At 40.0% G+C, this 25,649-nt stretch overlaps 1 protein-coding gene and 1 pseudogene across 1 annotated transcript in view; one reads left to right on the forward strand and one right to left on the reverse strand.

The window, feature by feature from the left end:
- The window catches only part of LOC102412527 (basic helix-loop-helix family member b9), a 110,663-nt gene that overhangs the window by 9,937 nt on the left and 75,077 nt on the right, over positions 1 to 25,649 (forward strand). The window lies entirely within an intron of this gene.
- Positions 16,959 to 17,409, reverse strand: LOC112582291 (annotated as a pseudogene).

Below are 25,649 nucleotides of genomic sequence, written 5' to 3' on the forward strand. Positions count from 1 at the left end.
ACATTTTGTTTATCCATTCATCTGTCAATGGACATTCTGGTTGTTTCCAATTTTTGGCTGTTGTGAATAATGCTAAGAACATTGGTGGCACAAATATCTGATTCAGTCTTTGCTTTCAGTTATTTTGGTTAAATAACTAGAAGTGGAATTGATACATCATATGGTAATTCTATGTTTAATTTTTTTTGAAGAACTCACATACTGTTTTCCACAGTGGCTACATCATTTTTCATTCTCATCAGCAATGCACATGGGTATCAATTTCTCCACATCCTTGCCAGCATTTGTTATTTTTCTGTATAGTACCCATCTTAATGTGTATGAAGTGGTATCTTGTGGTTTTGCTTTGTATTTCCCTAATGACCAGTGATGTTGTGCATCTTTTCATGTGCTTATTGGATATTTGCATATCTTCTTTGAAAAAAATGTCTATTTGAGGCCTTTGCCCTTAATGAGGGCTTCCTTCATAGCTCAGTTGGTAAAGAATCTGCCTGCAGTGCAGGAGACCCCGGTTTGATTCCTGGGTGGGAAAGATCTGCTGGAGAAGGGATAGGCTACCCAGTCCAGTATTCTTGGGCTTCCCTTGTGGCTCGGTTGGTAAAGAGTCCGCCTGCAATGCGGGAGACCTGGGTTTGATCCCTGGGTTGGGAAGACCCCTGGAGAAGGGAAAGGCTACAAACTCCAGTATTCTGGCCTGGAGAATTCCATAGACTGTGTAGTCCACGGGGTTGCAGAGTCGGACATGACTGAGCAACTTTCACTTTCACTTCACTTTGCCCTTAAAAATAAACTCTTAAAAATAGGGATGTTTGGTCTGTTTTGTTATTGTTGTTGACTTTTAGGAGTCCTTTAAATATTCTTGATATTAACCCCTTATTATATATATGACTGGCAAGTATTTTATCCTGTTCTATGGCTTGCCTTTTCACTGTCTCGAAAGGATCTTTTGATACACCTAAGCCTTTAATTTTGACAAAGTCCAGTTTATTTTTTCTTATGTTTTGGTGTTCTATCCAAGAAATCATTGCCAAACTCAATGCCATTAAGTTCTTCCCTATATTTTCTTCTAAGAGTTTCAACGTTTTAGCTCTTGAGTTGGTCATTGATCCACTTTGAATTAATTTTAGTACGTGGTATGGGGCTTCCCTGGTGGCTCAGATGTTGAAGAATCTGCCTGCACTGTGAGAGACCTGGGTTTGATCCCTGGCTCAGGAAGAGCCCCTGGAGAGGGGAATGGCTACCCAGTCCAGTATTCTTGCCTGGAGAATTCCATGGACAGAGGAGCCTGGTGGACAGACATGACTGAGTGCCTAACACTTTCACTCTCACATGTGGTATGAGATAAAGCTCCAAATCCATTCTTTCGCATGTGGATATCCAGTTTTCCCAACACCATTTCTTGAAAAGAATGTTCATTCCCCATTGAATGGTTTTGGTACCCTTGTCAAAACTCATTTGGCCACATATATGCAAGGGATTATTTCTTGGCTCTTTATTCTGTTTCACTGATTTGTTTGTCTATCTTTATGCCAGTACCATACTGTTGAGATTGCTGCAGTTACTGTAGTAAGCTTTGTGTGGTATTGTGATTTATAAGGAATATAATTGGTCATTCAGATGACCAAGATATATTTCTCATATATATTTGGTCTCCATCCACTGTCCCTGGCTCACAGCTCCTGAAACCCTTGAAATTTCCTGAAAAAGAGCAATGAGAACACCTTTTGTGATAATGTTTGGTCTCTTATCCTCAGTTCCTGAAATCCACTTCAGAGCCATTATGGTGAAACACATGTTTTGTTATTCATTTGTTGTTCAGTTGCTAAGTTGTGTCTGACTCTTTGGGACCCCATGGACTGCAGGATGCCAGGCTTCCCTGCCTTTTTCCACCACAACTAGGTTTATGTTAATGAGATGACTTTTGGAAAGCACCAGAGATAGTAACCCATTGCCAGAGGAACCAACCCTGTGATGAGAAGTTGTAATATTCAGTCCAAACCCCTCCTATTACTTCCTGGGAAGGGAGAGAATGTAGAAGTTGAATCAACCACCAGTAGCCAATGATTTAATCAATCATGCCCATGTAATGAAGCCTCGATAAACATCCAAAAGGATCGGGTTTGGAGAGCTTCAGACTTGGAGAACACATGAAGATTCTGGGAGAGTGGAGCACTACGAGAGAGCATGGAAGCTGTGCACCCATTCCCCATACCTTGTCCTGTGTAATCCAGCTGGCTGTTTCTGAATTACATCCTTTGATAATAAACTAGTAATCTGGTAGGTAAAGTATTTCTCTGAATTCTGTAGGTCACTCTAGAAAATTAATTAAAACCAAGGAAGAAGCCACAGGAACCTTTGATTTATAGCCAGTTGGTCATAAGTACAGGTAACAACCTTGGCTTGAAATTGACATTTGAAGTGAAGGCAGTCTTATGGGACTGGGTCCCTAACCTGTGGAATCTGATGCTATCTCTGGATAGATAGTATCATAATTAAGTTTGTCTTGCTGACATTTGAGAATTACTTGTTGGTATAGGAAACCACCTCCCCCTCCCCACCTTCTGACACATACACGTTGGAAATGGGTTCAGAACTACTTTAGTTAGTATCAGAGAAGTGGGATTTGTTAGAAAGCCCTGGCTCGCGTAAACATGTAGTTTGGGAAAAGAAAGGATGAAAAGGTGGGGGATGAGGAACCTTTGATTCATGATCATACATGGTATGGAGCAACAGCTGTGCTACAATCTGATACGAAGGGTAAAAGTTACCAATGGAATTTAGGGATGGATCTGTCGATGAGAAATTAGTAGTCAATCTAAGAAAGGCATGAAAATTTTATTCGAAGCAACCTTATAACTATGGAGGCAGACTTTCAGAAAGTTCTGAGGACTGTCCCATTTGTTAGAGGTCAAAGCACAGTTATATAGTTTTTGAGACAAAGGATTATATGTCAACTGACATATTGATACAATCCAGGTCTGCAAGTACAAAGTGAGTAGTGAGTGGGTCACCATGACTCCTTACAAGGTTAAGAAGGAAGGTTATATCCTAGAGAGATCTGATTAGTGCAGATGCACAATACACACTAAAGGGAAGGGAGGAGGCCCAAATGGTCAGAGAAAAATTTTATGTTTACATTTTCTTGTCTTGCCATAAAATTAGAATTTTATTTCATCAGATCCAACTCCTGGGGAGTTGTCTCACTAGATGAATAAGGAAGTGCAGACTAATAAGAAAAAAGGTAAAGATACAATCTTGGTAATTATCTGTTAATAGCTAAAGTAAAAGAGAGTGTTAGATCAGACCCTGATGTTAGACCAAGCTCAGATTTCAGTGAATCTGATCTTCAGTCACTAGCCTCACAGCTGCCTCCACCCCAAGGTAAAAATTATGCAGAGGCAACAGAAAGTACCTCTAAAACCTCTAGTTACTAGGAAGGTAGTCATTGTAGGGGGAGGGCAAAACCAAAACACTGTTGAAACCAGGGGACATTAGTGTGAAGGAGTTGTTTTATTTTGTAGATCAATATCATCAGTCTCCTGAGGAACCTTTACTGAAAAGTATTGTGAGAGTGACTAATTTAGGAGCTGTGTCTTTGGTTTTGAATGCTGCAGAATGAAAGAGCATGTTTGGGTTGGCACAGGACACACAGACTACTATATAACAATCACAGATGGCTATATGTGATCCAGACACACAGGAGGTTATTCCTGAAGGAACAACTAGCCTGGTAGATGGGATAAAAGTCACTGTAAGGTCTGTTTACCCTGAGAGGGGGACTGCCCATCTTTCTGTATGAATGGAAACTGGATTACCCCCAGATGAAGCAGCTGATATGCTTTGTATGCAAACCTTGTGGGACTGGCTTTATGAATACCAGGATATTCACCCAATGAATATACTTGTTACCCAGTCTTGGTAGATGCTATGTTAAAGTGCTCCTTTTGTATGGATACTCTATTGTAACCTTACTGCCACAAAACTGAGGGACAGTTCAAAAAGCCTTATGAAATTTACTGTCTCAGCTTCCTCTCATGGTCTTATTGATGCTAGTAAAAATGTTACGTTATTAACAAGAGAATGGAGAAGGCAGAGAAGAGAATCAAGAGAATGGTTTTATCAGGGGAGAAATCTTAAACAGTTAAGGAATAAGGTGAATAAAGCTAATGTTGATAGGAGTGGAGCGAAGAAGAAAGAGTCATGGAACTCATCCTAGCAGAATAGAAATCTTTAGATAGTAATTAAGGATTGGAATGACAGAGATTTTAATACAGCACTACCAATGGACTTACTGACCCCCCAGCATTAAATAGCCCCAGATAAGTCAGCTCTGTTTACCACAATTTTGAGAAAATTTGAAAGCCAGAAAACAGAAATTACAATGAGAAATCTGACCAATCACTTAGGGCAATAGTAAGACAATCAATATAAGATGGACAAATCTCATATAAGATTTAAGACATATAACATTTTATATGTCTTATACATAAGACTTTATGACTTATAGAGTCCCTTGGCTCTTGCTAAGGATCTAAAGTCTTTTGCATAAGCTTGGATAAAATAGATGGTGGAGAAAAGATTCCAAGACTCCTTGATACAGGAGTCTACAAACTGGTACCAAAATCCATTGATGAAACCTTGACTCAGGCTGCAGTTAAATTGAGAGAACATATAAGTGTAAGGGTTAATTAAATTATGAAAGTTGGAATGGAAATTATGTCTGACTGGGGGAACGCTTCCCTTACATAGTATTGTAAAACCAAAACCCATTGATGAAGTCCTAACGGAGGCTACAATTATGAATGTAAGGGTTGATGAAGTTAAGGTAAACGTTTGTAGGAGAACTGATATATTTTAACAGGTTTCATGTGAAGTGATTGCATCTTTTTTTCCCCTTTTTACTTGATTGTATTATGGGGATGGACATTGTATCTGACTGATGAATATTTCCCATACCTAGTAGTGTAAAACAGAAGGCAGGTAAATCCACCCTTCAAGCAGTGTTAATTGGTCATGCTAAATGGGAACCAGTAAGATTGCCTGAGCCAAAACAGTGTAGAATAGAGGCTGAGGTGTTGGTAGGCTGTGTGATAGCCCTATATGAGGCATATAAGTTGTGTCTGACACTTTTGCAACCCCATGGACTGTAGTTCACCAGGCTCCTCTGTCCATAGGATTTCCCAGGCAAGAATCCTGGAGTGGGTTGCCATTTCCTTCCTGACTGGGGCTTATAGCAAGAGTCTGTGAGCACCTCACAGTGACAATTACTGGCACTTTGGACTAGAAGATTTCCATTTGAGGGGCATTTTACTACCTTGCAATCAGATGAATTGAAGCTACCCTTATGACTGACTGAAGGGCATAAAGTGATCTTGAAACTTGAAATAGCCATAATGTCTAGGATAATGGGACTGGCAGTACCCAGAAGAGTTCCACAGTAAAATGAAAATGGTTGGTAAAAGAACAAGCTGCATGAGTGATGCAAGGATGAGGTACTCCTGAGAGCAGGGGGCCTCTTTTCACTAAGGGCTGACTCTGAAACTGTGAGGTGCTGCTGGATTCTGTTGTAATGTGTACAGTGCCATAGAAAGAGCCCTTAACTGACCAACAAAGAGCTGCTCAACTTGTGGATGGCCAGTTTCATGGGAAATGGACAATATTTTAGAAGTGTTTGGGAGGCCAGCACTCCTGATTGAAGAAGGCAAAAATAGATCAGCCTGGTGTGCTGAATTGCATGCCGTTTCCCTAGCAGTGCTGGAATTGAGAAATGGCAAAATCCCTTATGTTTGGGTTTTTACCTACACTTGGGCAGTAACCCATGGCCTGGCCATATGGTCAGGTAGATAGGCAATGGAAAACTGGACTATTAAAGGGATGACCATATAGGGCACAGCTCCATGGAAATCACCGGGAATTTAAGGGGGTACATTAAAGTAGGACATATTGATGCTCATCAGAAGAACCCCCTTCCAAGGTTCAGAAGGTGATTGGAACCACCAAGTGGACCTTTTGGTGTGCTTCCTTGAGTTTGCCACCTGGGTCCATGAAATGAGTGGACATGGGGGAAGGGCAGCAAGGCAAAGATGGGCTGAATCCAGATATATTTCTCTTCCACCACCTGAGGCAATGCCGGTAAGAACTGCTCTGTATGCCAGCAAAAGAGACAGACTGCAGATGGCTATGTGGCAGATTCCCTGGGGGTAGGGGGAGGCCGTGATTATAGTTGACAGACTAATTATAGTCAGACTAATGCTGGTAGCCCTGGGGGCTACAAATGAGTCTTGATAGAAATGCAGGACTAGATATTGACTCTTTACTGGGTTTTGCCTACCCAGTGGTAGATGGCAAATGCTCAAAGTACTATAAGAAAAGATGTTGCACAAGTTTGGACAGTTGAGCATCACTTCTTTAGATGAAGGAACATAGACTTTACATCACATGATGTCCATCAATGGTAAGAAAAAAAATAACCTCTTTAGAGTCATAGTTTGATAGAGAATTGAAATGGGCTATTAAAATATTGGTTATTTAAAATGTGGGGGTGGGGGCTGGGTAAAGGCATGAAGGGCTGGCTTATGTCCCTTTTCAAGTATGTACTCATTCTCAACTTGAATATGAGTGGGGCTAAAAGAATGTTCCCACAGGATAGATTTGTGTTTTTTTCTGGTGGATCCAGGGAATAGGGAGTGGGGAAAATACTGGTATTCTCTCTTCTCCATATCACCTCACCTTCTTCTTTTCTGCACTACTTGTTACAATGGTTTCAGGACCAGGGCTGCAACTACAAGGGCCTGAAACAGGGAAGATTCCTAAGCAAGAAAATGTTTGCCTTTATGTCAGAATTCCTAAGGATATTAGGAGGATATGCCTTCACCCAATCTAGTAAAATTAGGGTTAACAGTGAATACAGCTATACTGCCTATTGATAGCTCACCTATGTAACTTGTGCTCATGTGTAGCCTTACTTTATCTGACTAAAAGTGAACTGAGGGAGTAGGACTTGCTAGACTAGTATTGCTGCCTACCATTTATACTAGTACAGTGACTGAACCTAACATCCTTTCCAAAGATGGAAAAGTTTGGGTTTCAGTGAAGAAAATGAAAAATATTAGTAACTGAGGGTTAGAAAATGAATAAATTGGTTATGTAATCAGAGAAATTCTGTATTACATGAGCATCTCAAAAGAGGCCCAGAGCAAAAGATCTCTTTTGTCTCTCGGCTCAATTATGCTGAATGCCTGAAATGGTTTACCTATATATTGCTGATACCACTTCTGCTTTTGGAACCTGACAGGATTGAATAGAAGCCTGCAAACCTGAGTAACCTTGCACTGGGAGACATTTTCATAAGATTTGATAATGGACTGGATGGTTATTAGTGATTGAATGAGGTTCTAGTAATATGCTGTATTTTTAAACATTTTTTACTGTTTTTCTATAAAGGATCTGTGATATATTTGTTATTAAGATGATCAAAATCTATTTCTCATGTATATTTGGTCTTCATCCATGGTTCCTAGCTCACAGGTCCCAAAACCCTGGGAATTTCCTGAGTGATAAGAGCAATTGGAGCATCTTTTGTCATAATATTTGGTCTCTTGTCCTCAGTTTGTAAAATCAACTTTAGAGTCATTAAGATACAATGGGTGTCTAATCAGACTTTTTGCCCGTTTTTAAAATGGATGTTTATTTTTTAATTGTTTTAGGAATTTCTTGAATATTTTAGATATCAGTCCTTTATTATATATGTATTTTAAAGAGATTTATTCCCAGTCCCTGCTTTGGTTTATCATTATCTTAAAAAACTTTTTTTCAGGGAAAAGTTTTTAATTTTAATAAAGTCCTACATCACAGGTTTTTCTTTCATGGATCATGCTTTCTATATTTAAGAACTTATTGCTAGAAGTGTTGTTAGCAACATGCACAAATCAGTTCAGTTCTGTTCAGTCACTCAGTCATGTCTGACTCTTTGAGACTCCATGGACTGCAGCAGGCCAGGCTTCCCCGTCCATCACCAACTCCTGGAGCTTGCTCAAACTCATGTCCATCAAGTTGGTGATGCGATCCAACCATCTCATCCTCTGTTGTCCCCTTCTCCTCCTGCTTCAGTCTTACCCAGCATCAGGGTCTTTTCAAATGAGTCAGTTCTTCACATCAGGTGGCCAAAGTATTGGAGCTTCAGCTTCAGCATCAATCCTTCCAATGAATATTCAGGACTGATTTCCTTTAGAGTTGCCTGGTTTGATTTCCTTGCAGTCCAAGGGACTCTCAAGAGTCTTCTGTAACACCACAGTACAAAAGCATCTATTCTTCGGCACTCAGCCTTCTTTATGGTCCAACTCTCACATCCATACATGACGACTGGAAAAACCATAGCTTGACTAGACGGGTTTTTGTCAGCAAAGTAATGTCTCTGCTTTTTAATATGCTGTCTAGGTTTGTGATAGCTTTTCTTCCAAGGAGCAAGCGTCTTTTAATTTCATGGCTGCAGTCACCATCTGCAGTGATTTTAGAGCTCAAGAAAATAAAGTCTGTCAATCTTTCCATTGTTTCCCCATCTATTTGCCATGAAGTGATGGGACTTGATGCCATGATCTTCGTTTTTTGAATGCTGAGTTTTAAGCCAGCTTTTTTACTCTCCTCTTTCACTTTCATCAAGAGGCTCTTCAGTTCCTCTTTGCTTTCTGCCATAAAGGTGGTGGCATCTGCATATCTGAGGTTATTGGTATTACTCCAGGCAGTCTTGTATCCAGCTTGTATTTCATCCAGCCTGGCATTTCTCATGATGTACTCTGCATATCAGTTAAATAAGCAGGGTGACAGTATACAGCTGTGACGTACTCGGTTCCCAATTTGGAACCAGTCTGCTGTTCCATGTCTGGTTCTAACTGTTGCTTCTTGACCTGCATACAGATTTCTCAGGAGGCAGGTAAGGTGGTCTGGTATTCCCATCTCTTTAAAAATTTTCCACAGTTTGTTATGATCTGCACAGTCAAAGGCTTTGACCTAGTCAGTAAAACAGAAGTAGATGTTTTTCTGGAACTCTCTTGCTTTTTTGATGATCCAACAGATGTTGGCAATTTGATCTCTGGTTCTTCGGCCTTTCCAAGAGGTTTCTGCCTTCTAAGAGGTTTCCCTTGTGGCTCAGATGGTAAGTCGTCTTCCTGCAATGCAGACCTGGGTTTGATCCCTGGGTTGGGAAGATTCCCTGGAGAAGAAAGTGGCAACCCACTCCAGTACTCTTGCCTAAAAAATCCCATGGACGGAGGAGCCTGGTAGGCTACAGTCCATGGGGTCACAAAGAGTCTGACATGACTGAGCGACTTCTCTCTCTCTCCTGCCTTTTCTAAACTCAGCTTGGACATCTGGAAGTTCTTGGTTCACGTACTTTGAAGCCTCACTTGGAGAATTTTGAGCATTACTTTGCTAGGGTGTGAGATGAGTGCAGTTGTGTGATAGTTTGAACATTCTTTGGCATTGCCTTTCTTTGCAATTGGAATAAAAACTGACCTTTTCCAGTCCTGTGGCCACTGGTGAGTTTTCCAGATATGCTGGCATATTGAGTGCAGCACTTTTACAGCATCATCTTTTAGGATTTGAAATAGCTTAGCTGGAATTCTATCACCTCCACTAGCTTTGTTCGTAGTAATGCTTCCTAAGCCCACCTGACTTCACATTCCAGGATGTCTGGCTCTAGGTGAGTGATCACACCATCCTGGTTATCTGGGTCATGGAGATCTTTTTTGTATAGTTCTGCATATTCTTGACACCTTTCTTAATATCTTCTGCTTCTGTTAGGTCCATACCATTTCTGTCTTTTATTGTGCCCAGCTTTGCATGAAATGTGTCCTTTGTATCTCTAATTTTCTTGAAGAGATCTCTAGTCCTTCCCATTCTATTATTTTCCTCTATTTCTTTGCATTAATCACTGAGGAAGGCTTTCTTATCTCTCCTTGCTATTCTTTGGAACTCTGCATTCAGATCGGTATATCTTTCCTTTTCTCCTTTTAACTTCTCTTCTTTTCTCAGCTATTTGTAAGGCAGTGCCTGAAGAACTATGGATGGAGGTTTGTGACATTGTACAGGAGGCAGTGATCAAGACCATCCCTAAGAAAAAGAAATGCAAAAAGGCAAAATGGACAAGTAAGACATTCTTTGAATATATACCCGGGCTTCCCTTGTGGCTCAGCTGGTAAAGAATCTGCCTGCAATGCAGGAAACCTGGGTTTGATCCCTGGGTTGGGAAGATCCCCTGGAGAAAGGAAAGGCTACCCACTCCAGTATTTTGGCCTGGAGAATTCCATGCACTGTTTAGTCCATGGGGTCGCATAGAGTCAGACACGACTGAGTGACTTTCACTTTCAGTAATAACAATTTAGCATCTATCTACAGACTTGAGTGGGTTTCCCTGGTGACTCAGTGGTAAAGAATCCTGCAATGCAGGAGACATGGGTTAAATCCCTGGGTCAGGAGGATCCCCTGCAGGAGGAAATGGAAACCCACTCCAGTATTCTTGTCAGGAAAATTCTATGGACAGAGCAGCCTGGCGGGTTATAGACCATGAGGTCAAACAGTCAGATGCAACTAGAGTGTCTAAGCACACGGACAAAAGTGCCTTTGTGAGAGCTGTGGGATCCAACACTATATATCACAGGACCTGGATGGAGTCTCACCCACTCATGTCTTAGGTGATACACATACAGATCTCAGTCTTGGCTTCAGACCCTGCAGTGGCCCATGCTCTGGCCCCAGTCCTTTTCATCCATGGTCTAGGAGCCCCTGAAGAACACTGTCAACCATCTGTGGATGAGATAGTCACCCATTGACATGAAAGCTGTTATGGAATTCAAGGTTTTCAGCAGAGAAGGTCCAGCATGCTGTTGGAGAAAGCAAACACACACACACAGACACTTTCTTGGCCAGTGATTTCTCCTGCATGGTCCAGGGGTGCAGGGTTAGTGAAAGGGTGTTAAGGAGTGTCTGGCTTCCCCAGCATGTCAGGAACCCATTTCTCTCTCATTCCATTCAGAGTACCGCATTGTGAGCTGCATGACTGGGAGTACAAAGAGGCTGAAAGAGTAACATATAGGACTCTTGGAGGGCACTAATGGGACATAATCCTACTAGCTGCTTCATGGACTCTCTTAAGAAGCCATGAATTTGAGGCAGTTGTAGTGAGGTGGATGAACCTAGAGCCTGTAATACAGAGAGAAGTAAGTCAGAAAGAGAAAAACACATGTTGTATATTAATACATATATATGGACTCTAGGCCTGGAGAAGGAAATGACAACCCACTCCAGTATTCTTGCCTGGAGAATTCCATGGATAGAGGAGTCTGGAGGGCTACAGTCCATAGGGTCACAAAGAGTTGGACACAACTGAGTGAGCATATGGAATCTAGAAAAATGGTACTGGGGAACCTATTTACAAGGTGTGAATAGAGACGTGGATGTAGGGAATGAACTTGTAGACACTGCAAGGGAAGGAGAGGGTGGGACCAACTGAGAGAATAGCTTTGAAACATATATTACTGTATGTAAAATAGATGGCTAGTGGAAAGCTGTTGTATAACACAGGGAGCTCAACCTGGTGCTCTGTGACAACCTAGAGGGGTATGGCAGAAACTAACACAGCATTGTAAAGTAATTGTCCTCCAATTAAAAATAAATTTTTTACATTTTTAAATAAAAATTTTTTAATTTAAAAGTTTTTTTTTTTTTTTTAATTTTTTTGGCCACACTGTGTGGCTTGTAAAACTTCCCTGACCAGGAAGACCAGGGATCAAACCTGTGCGCCCTGCAGTAGAAGTGCGAGTCTTAACCACTGGACCACCGTGGATGTCTGAGTTGTCTGACTTTAAAAAAAAATAATTTATTTAATTGGAGGATAATTACCTTAAAATATTGTGGTGGATTTTGCCACACATCAACATGAAACAGCCACAGGTGCACATGTGTTTCCCCATCCTAAACCCCCTTTCCACCTCACTGCCCACCCCATCCCTCTGGGTTATCCCGGAGCACCGGCTTTGAGTGCCTTGCATCATGCATTAAACTTGCACTGGTCCTCTATTGTACATAAGGTAATATACATGTTTCAAGGCTATTCTCTCAAATCATCCCACCCTCCCCTTCTCCCACACAGTCCAAAAGTCTGTTCTTTACATCTGTGTCTCTTTTGCTGCCTTGCAATAAAGTCATCATTACCATCTTTCTAAATTCTATATATATGCATTAATATACTGCATTGGTATTTCTCTTTCTGACTTACTTCACTGCCGGGGTCCAGCCCCGGCTAATCCAGGGTATTCGAAGCGGGGACGGTGTCGGCGAGGATCAGGATACAATAGCCTCAATTAGATATTAATTAGAGATATAAAGAGTAATAGAATGAGGATAGCTCAGTAGGAAGATTCAGTGGAGAAAAGAGGCTGAGTAGCTTGGTTTATGCGGGAGACCAATAAAACTTCAAGACAAGAAGTTTGCACCACTTACGTAGGCCGCAGGCGTCCTTCCCTTCTCCCGAAGGAGAGGAGACACTGAGGCCTCCCCGGTCGGATCTTAGAAGCCCAGGCATAATTAGTAAGCATGGCGGGTTCCGCGCTCCAGATGGAGACTCAGCCAGAGTTTGAGAGAGAGAGCGACATAGGGAGACCAGTATTTTCCAGAGTCTGTTTTTATACACTGAGATGTTATGCAAAAGTCACGCGGGGACAGCAGTCCTGACTTTTATTAAAGTCAGGTGCTTCACACAAATGTATACAGAGGTCTTAGGGGTGTTACATCATCTTCTGGCTGGGGGGCCTGCTGACAATTTATGACCCTCTCCTTGTGACAGCGGTCAGTCAACACTTATTTCTCCAGGGGTGATTGTTCTTAAAACAGACATCACTCAAATAAAGTTACATTCCTATAGGGTGAGGGTGTAGTGGGTTTTAGTTAAGGAAAGAATTTACTTGACCTAAGGTCTAACGTGATTTTTATCAAAGGTTAATACTTACTTCTTCTATATATTCATTAATGTGTATAAGGGCAGGGGATGTGGAGACTTAGCAGTAAACATTGGCTCAACAAATGAAAAACCCTTCACCAATACAATTTCTAATCAGCCCACTATACTTATACTAATAATTTTCTAACTTCTCTAAGGAACCTATTTTTAGAAGGTTTAAAGCATCTTGTGCCTCTCACGGTTGGGAGGCTGTGAGCAATCACATGTGGCCAGACAAGCCTGTCAGGCAGGCTAGAGAACCTTCAGAGGAGTTTTTAGGTTAAAACACTCTTGTCACGCCCAGGAGTTTTTATTAACTGGAGCTCTAAGTTAACTCCTTCTCCGAAAGAGGTGGTGGGGGATAGCCCCCTGTAAAGTCAGAGGTGTAGGTGAGAGCACAAAGTAGCAAAGTAGGCAGGCTCTGGTTATGGGGCTAGATGCTTGAGGATTTCCAGGGGGACTCCTGAGGCTCGATCCCACCTTTGCGTATGTCGAGCCTCCTTCCTCATGACCTTTGCCACGGGTGGGGTGCCTCACGCTGGCCCCCAACACTTCACTCTGTAGAATAGGCTTCAGTTTCATCCACCTCATTAGAACTGATTCAAATGCATTCTTTTTATAGCTGTGTAATATTCCATTGTGTATATGTATCACAACTTCTTATCCATTCATCTGCAAATGGACATCTAGGTTGCTTCCATGTCCTAGCTATTGTAAACAGTGATGCAGTGAACACTGGGGTACTTGTGTCTCTTTCAGTTCTCAGTGTGTATGCCCAGCAGTGGGATTGCTGGGTCATATGACAGTTCTGTTCCCAGTTTTTTAAGGAATCTCCACACTGTTCTCCATAGTGGCTGTACTAGTTTGCATTCCACCAACACTGTAAGAGAGTTCCCTTTTCTCCACACCCTCTCCAGCATTTATTGTTTGTAGACTTTTTGATGGCAGCCGTTCTGACCAGCATGAGGTGATACCTCATTGTACCTTTGATTTGCATTTCTCTAATAATGAGTGATGTTGAGCATCTTTTCATGAGTTTATTAGCCATCTGTAATGTCTTCTTTGGAGAAATGTCTGTTTAGTTCTTTTCCCCACATTTTGTTTGGGTTGTTCGTTTTTCTGGTATTGAGCTGCATGAGCTGCTTGTATATTTTGGAGATTAATTCTTTGTGAGTTGTTTCATTTGCTGTTATTTTCCCATTACAAAGGCTACCTTTTTACCTTGTTTATAGTTTCCTTCATTGTACAAAAGCTTTTAAGTTTCATTAGGTCACATTTGTGTATTTTTTTTTTTTAATATTTCCATTACTCTGGGAGGTGGGTCCTAGAGGATCTTGCTGTGATATATGTCAGAGAGCGTTCTGCCTATATTTTCCTCTAAGAGTTTTATAGTTTATACAAAACTATAGTTTTATAGTTTCCTCTAAGAACTATAAAACTATAGTTTTATAGTTCCTCTAAGAGTTTTATAGTTTTTTATAGTTACATTTAGATCTTTAATCCTTTTTTTTTTGAGTTTATTTTTTTGTATGGTGTTAGAAAGTGTTCTAGTTTCATTATTTTGCAATGTGGTTGACCGGTTTTCCAGCACCACTTATTAAAGAGATTGTCTTTTCTCCATTGTATATTTTTGCCTTGTTTGTCAAAGATATGGTATCCATAGGTGCGTGGATTTATCTCTGGGCTTTTTGTTTTGTTCTGTCGATCTATATTACTGTCTTTGTGCCAGTACCATACTGCCTGGATGACTGTAGCTTTGTAGTATAGTCTGAGGTCAAGACGTTTGATTCCTCCAGTTCCATTTTTCTTTCTCAAGATTGCTTTGGCTATTCAAGGCTTTTTGTGTTTCCATACAAATTGTGAAATTATTTTTTCTAGTTCTGTGAAAAATACCATTGGTAGCTGATAGGGATTGCATTGAATCTATAGATTTGCTTTGGGTAGTATACTCATTTTCATTATATTGATTCTTCCAACCCACAAATATGGTATATTTCTCCATTGATCTGTGTCATCTTTGATTTCTTTCATCAATTTTTATAGTTTTCTATATAAAGGTCTTTTTTTTTCTTTAGGTAAATTTATTCCAAAATATTTTAGTCCTTTCATTGCAGTGGTGAATGGGATTGTTTCCTTAGTTTCTCTTTCTGTTTTTTCATTGTTAGTATATAGGAATGCAAGGGATGTCTGTGTATTAATTTTATATCCTGTAATTTTACTACATTCAAGGATTAGCTCTAGTAACTTACTGGTGGTTTCTTTAGGGTTTTCTATGTAGAGGATGATGTCATCTGCAAACAGTGAGAGTCTTACTTCTTCTTTTCCAATCTGGATTCATTTTGTTTCTTTTTCTTCTCTGATGGCTGTGGCTAGGACTTCCAAAACTATGTTGAATAATAGTGTTGAGAGTGGGCACCCTTGTCTTGTTACTGATTTTAGAGGAAATGCTTTCAATTTTTCACCATTGAGGTTAAGGTTTGCTGTGGGTTTGTCATATATGGCTTTTATTATGTTGAGTTATGTTCCTTCTGTGCCTGCTTTCTGGAGAGTTTTCATCATAAATGGGTGTTGAATTTTGTCAGAGGCTTTCTGTGCATCTTTTGAGATAATCATATGGTTTTTATCTTTCAATTTGTTAATATTGGTATATCACATTGATTTGTGAATATTGAAGAATCCTTGCATCCCTGGGATAAAGCCCACTTGGTCATGATGTGTGATCTTTATAATATGTTGTTGGATTCTGTTTGCTAGAATTTTGTTGAGGGTTTTTGGATCTATGTTCATTCATGATATTGGCACATAAATTTCTTTTTTTTTTTTTTTTTTGAGGGGCCACAAGAGGCAAAGTATTTTATTCTAGTGTCCCCTAAATTGACTGTGGAAGTAAAAAGTTTCTACATTAAAAAAGTTTATATAAATTATATGAACAGTAATTTTCATAAAAGTCAAAATGAAACGTTCTGCATAGGACAAAAGATATGCCTAAGCAACATACCATATTTGCACAAGGCCACTGAATGTCATGGGCACTGCTAACAAATTAAAAAGCTTAAGTCTACGGCAGACTGAGCGAAGATTTCAGTTTGGTATTCTATAACCCTAAGACTATAAACTACTCTTACTATACAAAAGCTCTAATGACATACAGAGTTTTTTGTAGGAACTCTTGTGCTTCTGGTTGGCACATTTCTACTCTTTAATATGTGAAAGTAACACAGACAGTTGTGAGAGGTTGTGCAAAACTATTGTATTTACAAAAATGGCACAAAAGTGAATTCAACAGTCGATGCACATGCACACTTCATTCACATCTTCAATGACAAAAGGTATTCTGAACACTATAGAACTGAATAAGAATACTAGCTTCAACAGCAGCTGTTAAGCAATAGAGTCACGTAAGTTACACCAGAATGGGCAAATATTGCCCAAGTAAAATTCTGTTGTTAAAGCTGAAACAGATTTAAGGCCGTTCACGTTCAAGCACAGGATACAAATCTTTTGGAGCTCTATTTATTTGTGTTTGAAATATGTGACCTCTCTTCTAACTTGTGGTCTTAAACTTCTGTTTACAAAACCCAAAAGGAAAATCCAGAAGAAACAAACAGTAGAGGTTATATTAAATAAGAGTAACATACAAAGCTATAATTAAGATGAATTAAAGAAAGCCAACATTAAAACTGCAAAACTTGTTAGTTACTTGTTGGATCCAGCCCTACGCTAGGAGTTAGGTAATATATACAATTATTTTCAAGTAGATTACTTTATGTTGCTGTAACATGTTCTTTTCATCAGTGCACTGTTAAACTAATCAAAAACTCTACACATGTATATTCCCTTAAAATAGCAGCACACACTACCGCTACCTGCAAAGCCATCACTCTCAAATGACATAGGGAGTAAAAGGAAATAAAAAGCAGAGGAGTAACATATTAAGGAGAAATAATGGGAATTAGAAGATTCATGAAGTTCAGCTCTTTTTAATCAGCCAGCCAGTTTGCTAGCAACAAGAGATGGTTTCCGTTGAGGAAGGTCCTGTGGAGTGGGAATGTGGTCACCAGTGACCTCTGTCTTATCCGGGGTTGCAGTAGGAAGTTGCTTGTTCTTCATTTTTGCTTTAGCCATGTTGTAATCCCCAGAATCAAAATATTTTTGCCCTTTCTGCAATCGTTTCCTTAAAAAATCGGAACCTCCAGGTTTTTGTCCCAGATGAGGATACCTTGCTTTTAATTTTGCTCCTTCAGCTTTCTCTGGACTAGTCACTTATCTTCCATTTCCTTCTGCTCCTCCGCGGAGGCTGCCTCGGGGACTTCCGCAGACATACTGCTCCCTCTACGGACAAGAGGCCGAGAAGAGAAGCGATTACCGGGTGGCCGAGGCCGCCCGACCACCGCGCCATCGCAGGCCCACCCGCCTCCCGCCTCCCGCCTCCCGCCAGCTCCCCGAGCGCCCGCCCTGGCCGCCTCCGCCCCCCTCCCCATAAATTTCTTTTTTTGCAGATCTTTGTCTGATTTTGGTATTAGGGTGATGTTGGCCTCATGGAATGAGTTGCGGAGTTTACCTTCCTCTGCAATTTCTGGAAGAGTTTGGGTAGGATAGGTGTTAGATCTTCTCTAAATTTTTGGTAGAATTCACCTGTGAAGCCATCTGGTCTTGGGCTTTTGTTTGTTGGAAGATTTTTATTACAGTTTTGATTTCCTTGCTTGTGATGGGTCTGAAGATTTTATATTTCTTCCTGGGTCAGTTTTTGAAGGGTATACTTTTCTAAGAATTTTTCTATTTCTTCCAAGTGTTCAATTTATTGGCATATAATTGCTTATAGTAGTCTCTTATGATCTTTTGTATTTCTTTTTATCTGTTTTGATTTCTCCATTTTCATTTCTAATTTTATCAATTGGGTTCTTCTCTCTTTTCTTGATGAGTCTGGCTGGGGTACGGTCTATTTTATTTATTTTCTTAAAGAACCAGCTTTTAGTTTTGTTGATTTTTGGTATAATCTCCTTCATCTTTTTCAGTTATTTCTGCTCTGGTTTTTATGATTTCTTTCCTTCTAGTAACTTTGGGGTTCTTTTGTTCTTCTTTTTCTAGTTGCTTTAGATGTAAAGTTAGGTTGTTTATTTGATGTTTCTCTTGTTTCTTGAGGTAGGCTTATATTGCTATGGACCTCCCTCTTAGCACTGACTTTACTGAATTCCATAGGTTTTTGCTGTCATGTTTTCATTTTTATTTTTTCCTGTGCATATTTTGACTTCCTTTTTGATTTCTTCCTTGATCTGTTGGTTATTCAGAAGTGTGTTTTAGCCTCCATATGTTTGTGTTTCTTATAGTTTTTTTTCCTGCAGTTGACATCTAATCTTACCATATTGGGATCAGAAAAGATGCTTGAAATGATTTCAGTTTTTCAAAATTTACCAAGGCTAGATTTATGGCCAAAGATGTGATCTATGCTGAGGAATGTTCTGAGTGCTGCTGCTGCTGCTATGTTGCTTCATTCGTGTCCGACTCTGTGTGACCTCATAGACAGCAGCCCACTTGAGAAAAAAGGTGAAACCCATTATTTTGGGATGAAATGCCCTGTAAATATCGATTAGGTCTAACTGGTCCATTGCATCATTTAAAGCTTGTGTTTCCTTGCTAATTTTCTGTTTGGTTGATCTATCCATTGGTGTGAATGGGGTATTAAAGTCCCCCACTATTATTGTTTTACTCTTAATTTCTCCTTTTATACTTGTTAGGATTTGCCTACGTATGGAGGTGCTCCTATGTTGGGTACATATATATTTATAATTGTTATATCTTCTTCTTGAATTGATCCTTTGATCATTATGTAGTGTCCTTCTCTGTCTCTTACCACAGTCTTTATTTCAAAGTCTTATTTTGTCTGATATGAGTATTGCTACTCCTGCTTTCTTTTGGTCTCCATTTACATGAAACATATTTTTCAAGCCCCTCACTTTCAGTCTGCATATGTCTCTAGGTTTGAGGTGGGTCCCTTGTAGACAGCATATATAGCAGTTTTGTTTTTGTATCTATTCAGCCAGTCTTTGTCTTTTGGTTGGAGCATTCACCCTATTTACATTTAAGGTAATTATTGATAAGTACAATCCTGTTACCATTTACTTTGTTGTTTTGGGTTTGTTTATATAAACCTTTTCTGTGTTTCCTGTCTAGAGAAGATCCTTTAGCATTTGTTGAAGAGCTGGTTTGGTAGTGCTGAATTCTCTCAGCCTTTGCTTGTCTGTAAAGCTTTTAATTTCTCCATCATATTTGAACGAAATCCTTGATGGGTAGAATAATCTTGATTGTAGGTATTTCTCTTTCATCACTTTAAGTATGTCCTGTCGTTCACTCCTGGCCTGGAGAGTTTTCCTCCAGTTATCAGCTGTTATCCTTATGGGGATCCCCTTGTGCATTATGTGTTGCTTTAACCTGGCTGCTTTTAATATTTGCTCTTTGTTTTTAATATTTGATAGCTTGATTAATATGTGTCTTGGGGTGTTTTGCCTTGGGTTTATCCTGTTTGGGACTCTGGTTTTCTTTAACTTGGGTGGCTGTTTCCTTCCCCATTTAAGGAAGCTTTTGACTATTATCTCCTCAAATATTTTTTCATGCCCTTACTTTTTGTCTTCTTCTGGGACACTTATGATTTGAATGTTGGGGTATTTAACACTGTCCCAGAGGTCTCTGAGTTTGTCCTTATTTAATTTCATTCTTTTTCTTTTTTCTTTCTGCTTCATTTATTTCCACCATTCTATCTTCCAACCACTTGTCCTCTCTTTTGCTTCAGTTATTCTACTGTTGGTTTCCTCCAGAGTGCTTTTAATCTCAGTTATTGCATTGTTCATTATTGACTGACTTCTTTATTTCTTCTAGGTCCTTGTTAAACATTTCTTGCATCTTCTCAATCCTTGTCGCTAGTCTTTATCTGTAACTGCATTTTGTTTTCAAGATTTTGGATCATCTTTACTATCATTATTTTGAATTCTCTTTCAGGTAGAATCCCTATCTCCTCCTCTTTGGCTTTATTTGGTGGGTTTTTATCATGTTCCTTCACCTGCTGAATATTTCTCTGCCTTTTCATTTTGTTTAGATTACTGTGTTTGGGGTGCCCTTTCTGCAGGCTGGAAGTTCGTGCTTCCTCTTGATTGTGGAGTCTGCTCCCTCTGGGTTGGGTTGGACCAGTGGCTTGTCAAGGTATCCTGTTTGGGGGAAGTTGTTTCTGTGTTCTGGTGGCTGTAGCCGGATCTCTTCTCTCTGGAGTGCAGTGAAGTGTCCAGTTATGAGTTTGGGGGTGTCTATAGGTTTGGCATGGCTTTGGGCAGACTCTCTTTTTATGTTTAGGGATGTGTTCCTGTTTTGCTTGGAAATTAGCATGGTATGTCTTGCATTGGGTCTTGTTGGCTCTTTGGTGGTGCCTCGTTTCAGTGTAGGTTTGGAGACATTTGGGTGAACTCTTGTCTATTAATGTTACCTGGAGTCAGGAGTTCTCTGATGTACTAAGGTTCTAGAATTAAGCCTCCTGCCTCTGGCTTTCGGTCCCTGTCTTACAGTAGCCTCAAAACTTCTCCATTCACACAGCATAGACGATAAAACCCCCTAGGTTTATTGATGAAACAATTCTCCAGAGCCAGAAACACCCAGAGAGATTCACAGAGTTATATAGAGAAGAGAAGAGGGTGTACCGTAATAGAGGTAACCTGGAGGAGAAAAGGGAGGGTCAAAAAGGAGAGAGCAATCAAGCCAGTAATCAAATCTCTAAGTGGAAATGGATACTGAAGATTAGATTCTTAAAGGTACAAAATTGATCGCAAATACCATAAAGCAAAGACTAAAAACCTAGAATACAGGTTAGACTCTCAAAAAATACAATATAAAAATACAAAAAAGTTGATCACAAAAGTTAATAAAATATGTATGGAATTTATTTAAAAATAGGGTTTTTTAAAGGTAATATTAGGCTATAAAATGAAAGTTAAAGGAGTAATAAAGAACTAAAGTTTTTAAAAAATTAAAAAGTATTTAATTTTTAAAATATTTAATTTTTAAAAAATTGAATATCTAGGAATTTCTCTGGAGTTGTGGGCAGTGTGGGGTCAGTTCAGTGTCATAAAGTCCCTTGTTCCAGCTTGTACTTGTTCTCAAGGTCTAAAGTTGCCCCTCAAATGCAGTCTCAGCATTAACTGCAGGGTTTTAATCTGTTGTACCTGTCACTTCCAGAATGCTCTTCCCCCTTCTTTGTTTATTCTGCCTTACTTTGTTTGCAAGTCTCTTTAGTGTCTAATTTCCTCCCTGACATGAGGGGGTGATGGTGGCCCTTTATTTATCCTCACTTGTTCAATTGTGCTGTGGAGAGGGAGGCACACTGCAAACAAATACCACTGGCATGTGTGGGAAGTGCTTGCAGTGGATGGGCCACACTGGGTTGGCCACAGCCCAAGGCAGCGTGTACTTCCCAGGTCCACACTGCTCAGGCTCCAGGGTGCTCTGCAATGGCACTGTTCCACGTGGGCCCTGCAGTTCATGCACTTCTCAGGTCTGCGTTGCTAATGTTCTTGGGTGCTCTGCAGGGGCACAGACCTAGATGGGCTGTGCGTTTGTGCCCTTCCCAGGTCTGAACAGTTCAGGCGACTGGTTGCTTGGTGAATGCACTGTTCCAGGTTGGCCATGCATCTTATGCACCTCCCCCATCCCGGCCACTTGGTTTCCCTGGTGCCCCAAGAGCACAGTCCCAGGTGTGCTGTGTGTCTCCTCTCGGGAGCTGATCTCAGGCTGTGACACTCCTGGCAGATGTGATCCATCCACAATCCCAGGAAGATGTGATTAGCAACTGGCAGCCTGCTCACAGTTTGGTGGAAGATGCGGACTCTGTGACTGAGATTGCAGCAGCCCCTTGCCTTCTCATTCTGGCTGTCACACACCTGCCTCTCTGCTTCAGGGAAGGGAGGACCCTAAATGGCAGCCGGCTTGCTCTCCTTTGGTATTCACTGGGGCACAATCCTTTGTTCTGTTAGCATGCCAGGCATCACCACAGGGCATTAGAGTCTTTTTGGTCTCTCTGGCGATCTCCTGGTTTGGGTTGCTATGTCACATTAGCTCCCTCAGATTGTCCTTAGGGCATTCAAGCCTGGTCCTTACCCTAAGGAAGGACGATGCAGCCTGGGCCTCCCTATCCAGTCCCCACTCAATGGTGGTGGATGTGAGCATCTGAGCCACTTCTCCACTGATAGTTATTATTAGGTGCATATTCTGTGTGTGTGTTTTTTTTTAATGTTGCCCTCTGTGATTCTGAAGCTCCCCACTGACACGCCTGTGAGAGGGTTTCCTATTGTGTGGAAACTTCTCCTTCATGACTCCCTCCCCAGAACAGATCTGCGTCCATAAATCTTTTGTCTTCTGTTTACGTCTTTTATATTTTGTCCTACCTCCTTTAGAAGAGATTGGGCTGCCTTTCTGGGTGTCTGGTGTCCTCTGCCAGCATTCAGAAGTTGTTTTGTGGAGATCGCTCAACATTCAAATGATCTTTTGATGTATTTGTGGGGGAGAAAGTGTTCTCCTTGTCCTATTCCTCTGCCATCTTGGGGCCGCTGCTCTGCCTGGTTTTTTTGATGTTGAGTTGTATGTCCTATTTACATATATTGGATATTAACCCCTTACTGATCGTATGATTTACATATATTTTCTCCCATTGTAGGTTACCTTTTTGTTATGTCAGTGGTTACCTTTGCTAGGCAAAATCTTTTATGTTTAATTATGTCCCATTTGTTTATTTTTGCTTTTATGTCCTTTCCTTTAGAAGAGAGATTTTAAAAAATGCTACTACTATTTATAACAATTATTCTGCCTATGTTTTCCTCTAGGAGTTTTATGGTTTCTGGTCTATTCTGTTCATTTTGATTATGAGGCTTTTTTTTTTTTTTTTTTTTAGCAAGTTACACTGTGAAAGATGCATATGAATCTGAGATTCTGGTGATAAACACAGTGTGGAGACTTCTTAACCTCATCACTTTGGTACACTCTGTGTATCAGAGGTCCACAACCACCATATTTATATATTAGTTGGAAATAATTTATCATCATTAATACATTCAGGGAAAGATACCATGAACTGAATGTTTAGGAAATGCTATTATAGTTTGTTATTCACAGGACACTGGTAGTTACAGCATCTTTAAAGACTTTGATAATATCATATATGCTTTTCTGTAACTTTTTGAAAATTACAAATAACTTTTTCCAAGAATAGAGAGGCCAGTCAGGACTTAGGAAAAGAAGGGATGTTGCTACTCCTTTAAGGATTCATTAGACATTAGGGAACATACTAGTTAGTAATCATATACTTGTAGATAATATGTTGAGTTTTCTACCTGCTTTATTTTTATCTGCCACTGTTATCACAAAATCATAATTATGAGTTCACCTTTCCTCACAGAGCAGTAAACAAGTTTGAGATCTTTAAGCCTGAGAATAGGCCTTGGTACTCTTCCCTAAATTCTAAGTAATCCCCTTAAACTCCAGAAAGATCTTCTCAGCTGTTGTCTTAAAGCATTCAGCACTAGGGTTAGGGCAGATTTGATAGAGACTTTGCAGTGTGCTTAATTTCAATATTCTCAACAATTCACCTAGGTAATTCCCTAAAGAAGAATTCTAGTATTTCTCTTCTGCTTAAAATCAGAGGCAACTTTTCTTATAATAGTTTCCTATTGGTCCTGTGAAAATTACTACATATATAATTGCTTAAAACAACATGGATTTATTATCTTAGTACTATGGAGATCAAAAATTCAAAATTAGTCTCGCTTGAATATAGTGAAGATATTGGCAAGGCTGGTTCCTTCTGAAGGCTGTGAAGGGTGAGTCCATTTCCTTGTCTTTTTTCAGCCTCTAGAGTCTGCATACCTTCCTTGATTCATAGTCCTTTTCTTGTATCATTCCAAACTTTGATTCCTTTGTCCCATCTCTTCCTTCTGTGTTTGACCTTCTTGCTTCCCTCTTTTAAGGATCCCGTACTTACATTTGCCCATCTTCATAATCCAGGATAATCTTCCCATATCAAGAACCTTAACTGATTTTTATTAGCATATAAGTTAACATACTGACAAGTTCCAGGGATCAAGATACTGACATCTCTGGAGGGAAAGGGCCTTATTCAGTCTACCATACCACTTACAGTAAAGGCAGTGGTCACAGAAACAGTAAAACAAGTTACAAATGTGTCGATACTGTGGTAAAACAGGCTATTCACATAATTTGAGTTTTGTTATATGGATATCTTTGACAGACATCCATCCAGTCATTATCCATGAATTCACACAAGGGCATATTATGATAAGGTAAAAACAGATGAGTGATAAACCCCTCAGGTTTCCTTACCAAAGTGGGGTTGTGAAATTTTACCATTCTATAAATTTCACCTCAAAATGAACAACTTGGAAAACTGTTCTGTGATGGACTTCCAGTACATATGATAGGGGTTCATTTTAACTTTGTGTTTATCATGATGACCCTCTGTTATAGGCTAAATTGTCCCTCTTTTCCTAAATTAATATGAATTCCTAACCCCTCGTACCTCAAAATGTGATTATATTTGGAGACAGGGCATTAAAAGAGGTGATCAACTTCAAACGAGTCGTGTCCTTATAAGAAGTGTAAATTTTATCAGGGACACATCAGACATGCATGTGCACAGAGGAAAGACCACACTAAGGTACAGCAAGAAGGTGATAATCTGAAATCCAAGAGGAGAGGCCTCAAGAGAAACCAAACCTGCCAACACCTTGATCTTGACCTTCTAGCCTATGCACCGGAGAGAAATAAATTTCTATTAATAAATTAAGCCACCCAGTCTGTGCTATTTTTGTTAGGGCAGCCCCAAGAAACTAATACATCCTCAAATTTCTGTTCATTGATTTGGCATCTCACATCCATTTTAGGAGACAGAAGACCCATATTTATGCTTAATATATAGAATTTTGTGCACGTTTCTTCAAAATTCCAAATTTTATAAATCCTAGCAAACCAATAGCCCCCCTTTCAGTATTATATACAATTTCAGTGTAATAATGTATATGCATTAGTTTTTTTAATCTGTTTTAGATGGCAGAGTAAAAAAAAATGTACTGGGTAGAATACTTTTACCTTTACAAACAAAAAATATTATCTCCAACAAACTAATGAGTTTAAAGATATTTAATGGGGTGCTTCTTAGTTTGGCCAATGATTTGTTGTTGTTCAATCACTCGTTGTTGTTCAGTCATGTCAGACTCTTTGTGATGCGCATGGACTGCAGCTCTCCAGCCTTCCATGTCCTTCCCTATCTCCCAGAGTTTGCTCAAGCTCATGTCCATTGAGTTGGTAATGCCGTCCAACCATACCATCCTATATTACCCCGTTCTCTCCTGCCCTCAATCTTTCCCAGCCTCAGGGTCTTTACCCTTGAGTCAGCTCTTCACATCAGGTGGCCAAACTATTGGAGCTTCAGCATTAGTGCTTCCAGTGAATATTCAGGGTTGATTTCCTTTAGGACTGACTGGTTAAATCTCCTTGCAGTCCAAGGGATTCTCAAAATGATGTCTCTGCTTTTTAATACACTGTCTAGTTTTGTCATAGCTTTACTTTCAAGGAGCAACTGTCTTTTAATTCCATGGCTCCAGTTACCATC

This window comes from Bubalus bubalis, chromosome X, assembly GCF_019923935.1.
Source record: "Bubalus bubalis isolate 160015118507 breed Murrah chromosome X, NDDB_SH_1, whole genome shotgun sequence".
Classification (NCBI taxonomy): Eukaryota; Metazoa; Chordata; class Mammalia; order Artiodactyla; family Bovidae; genus Bubalus; species Bubalus bubalis.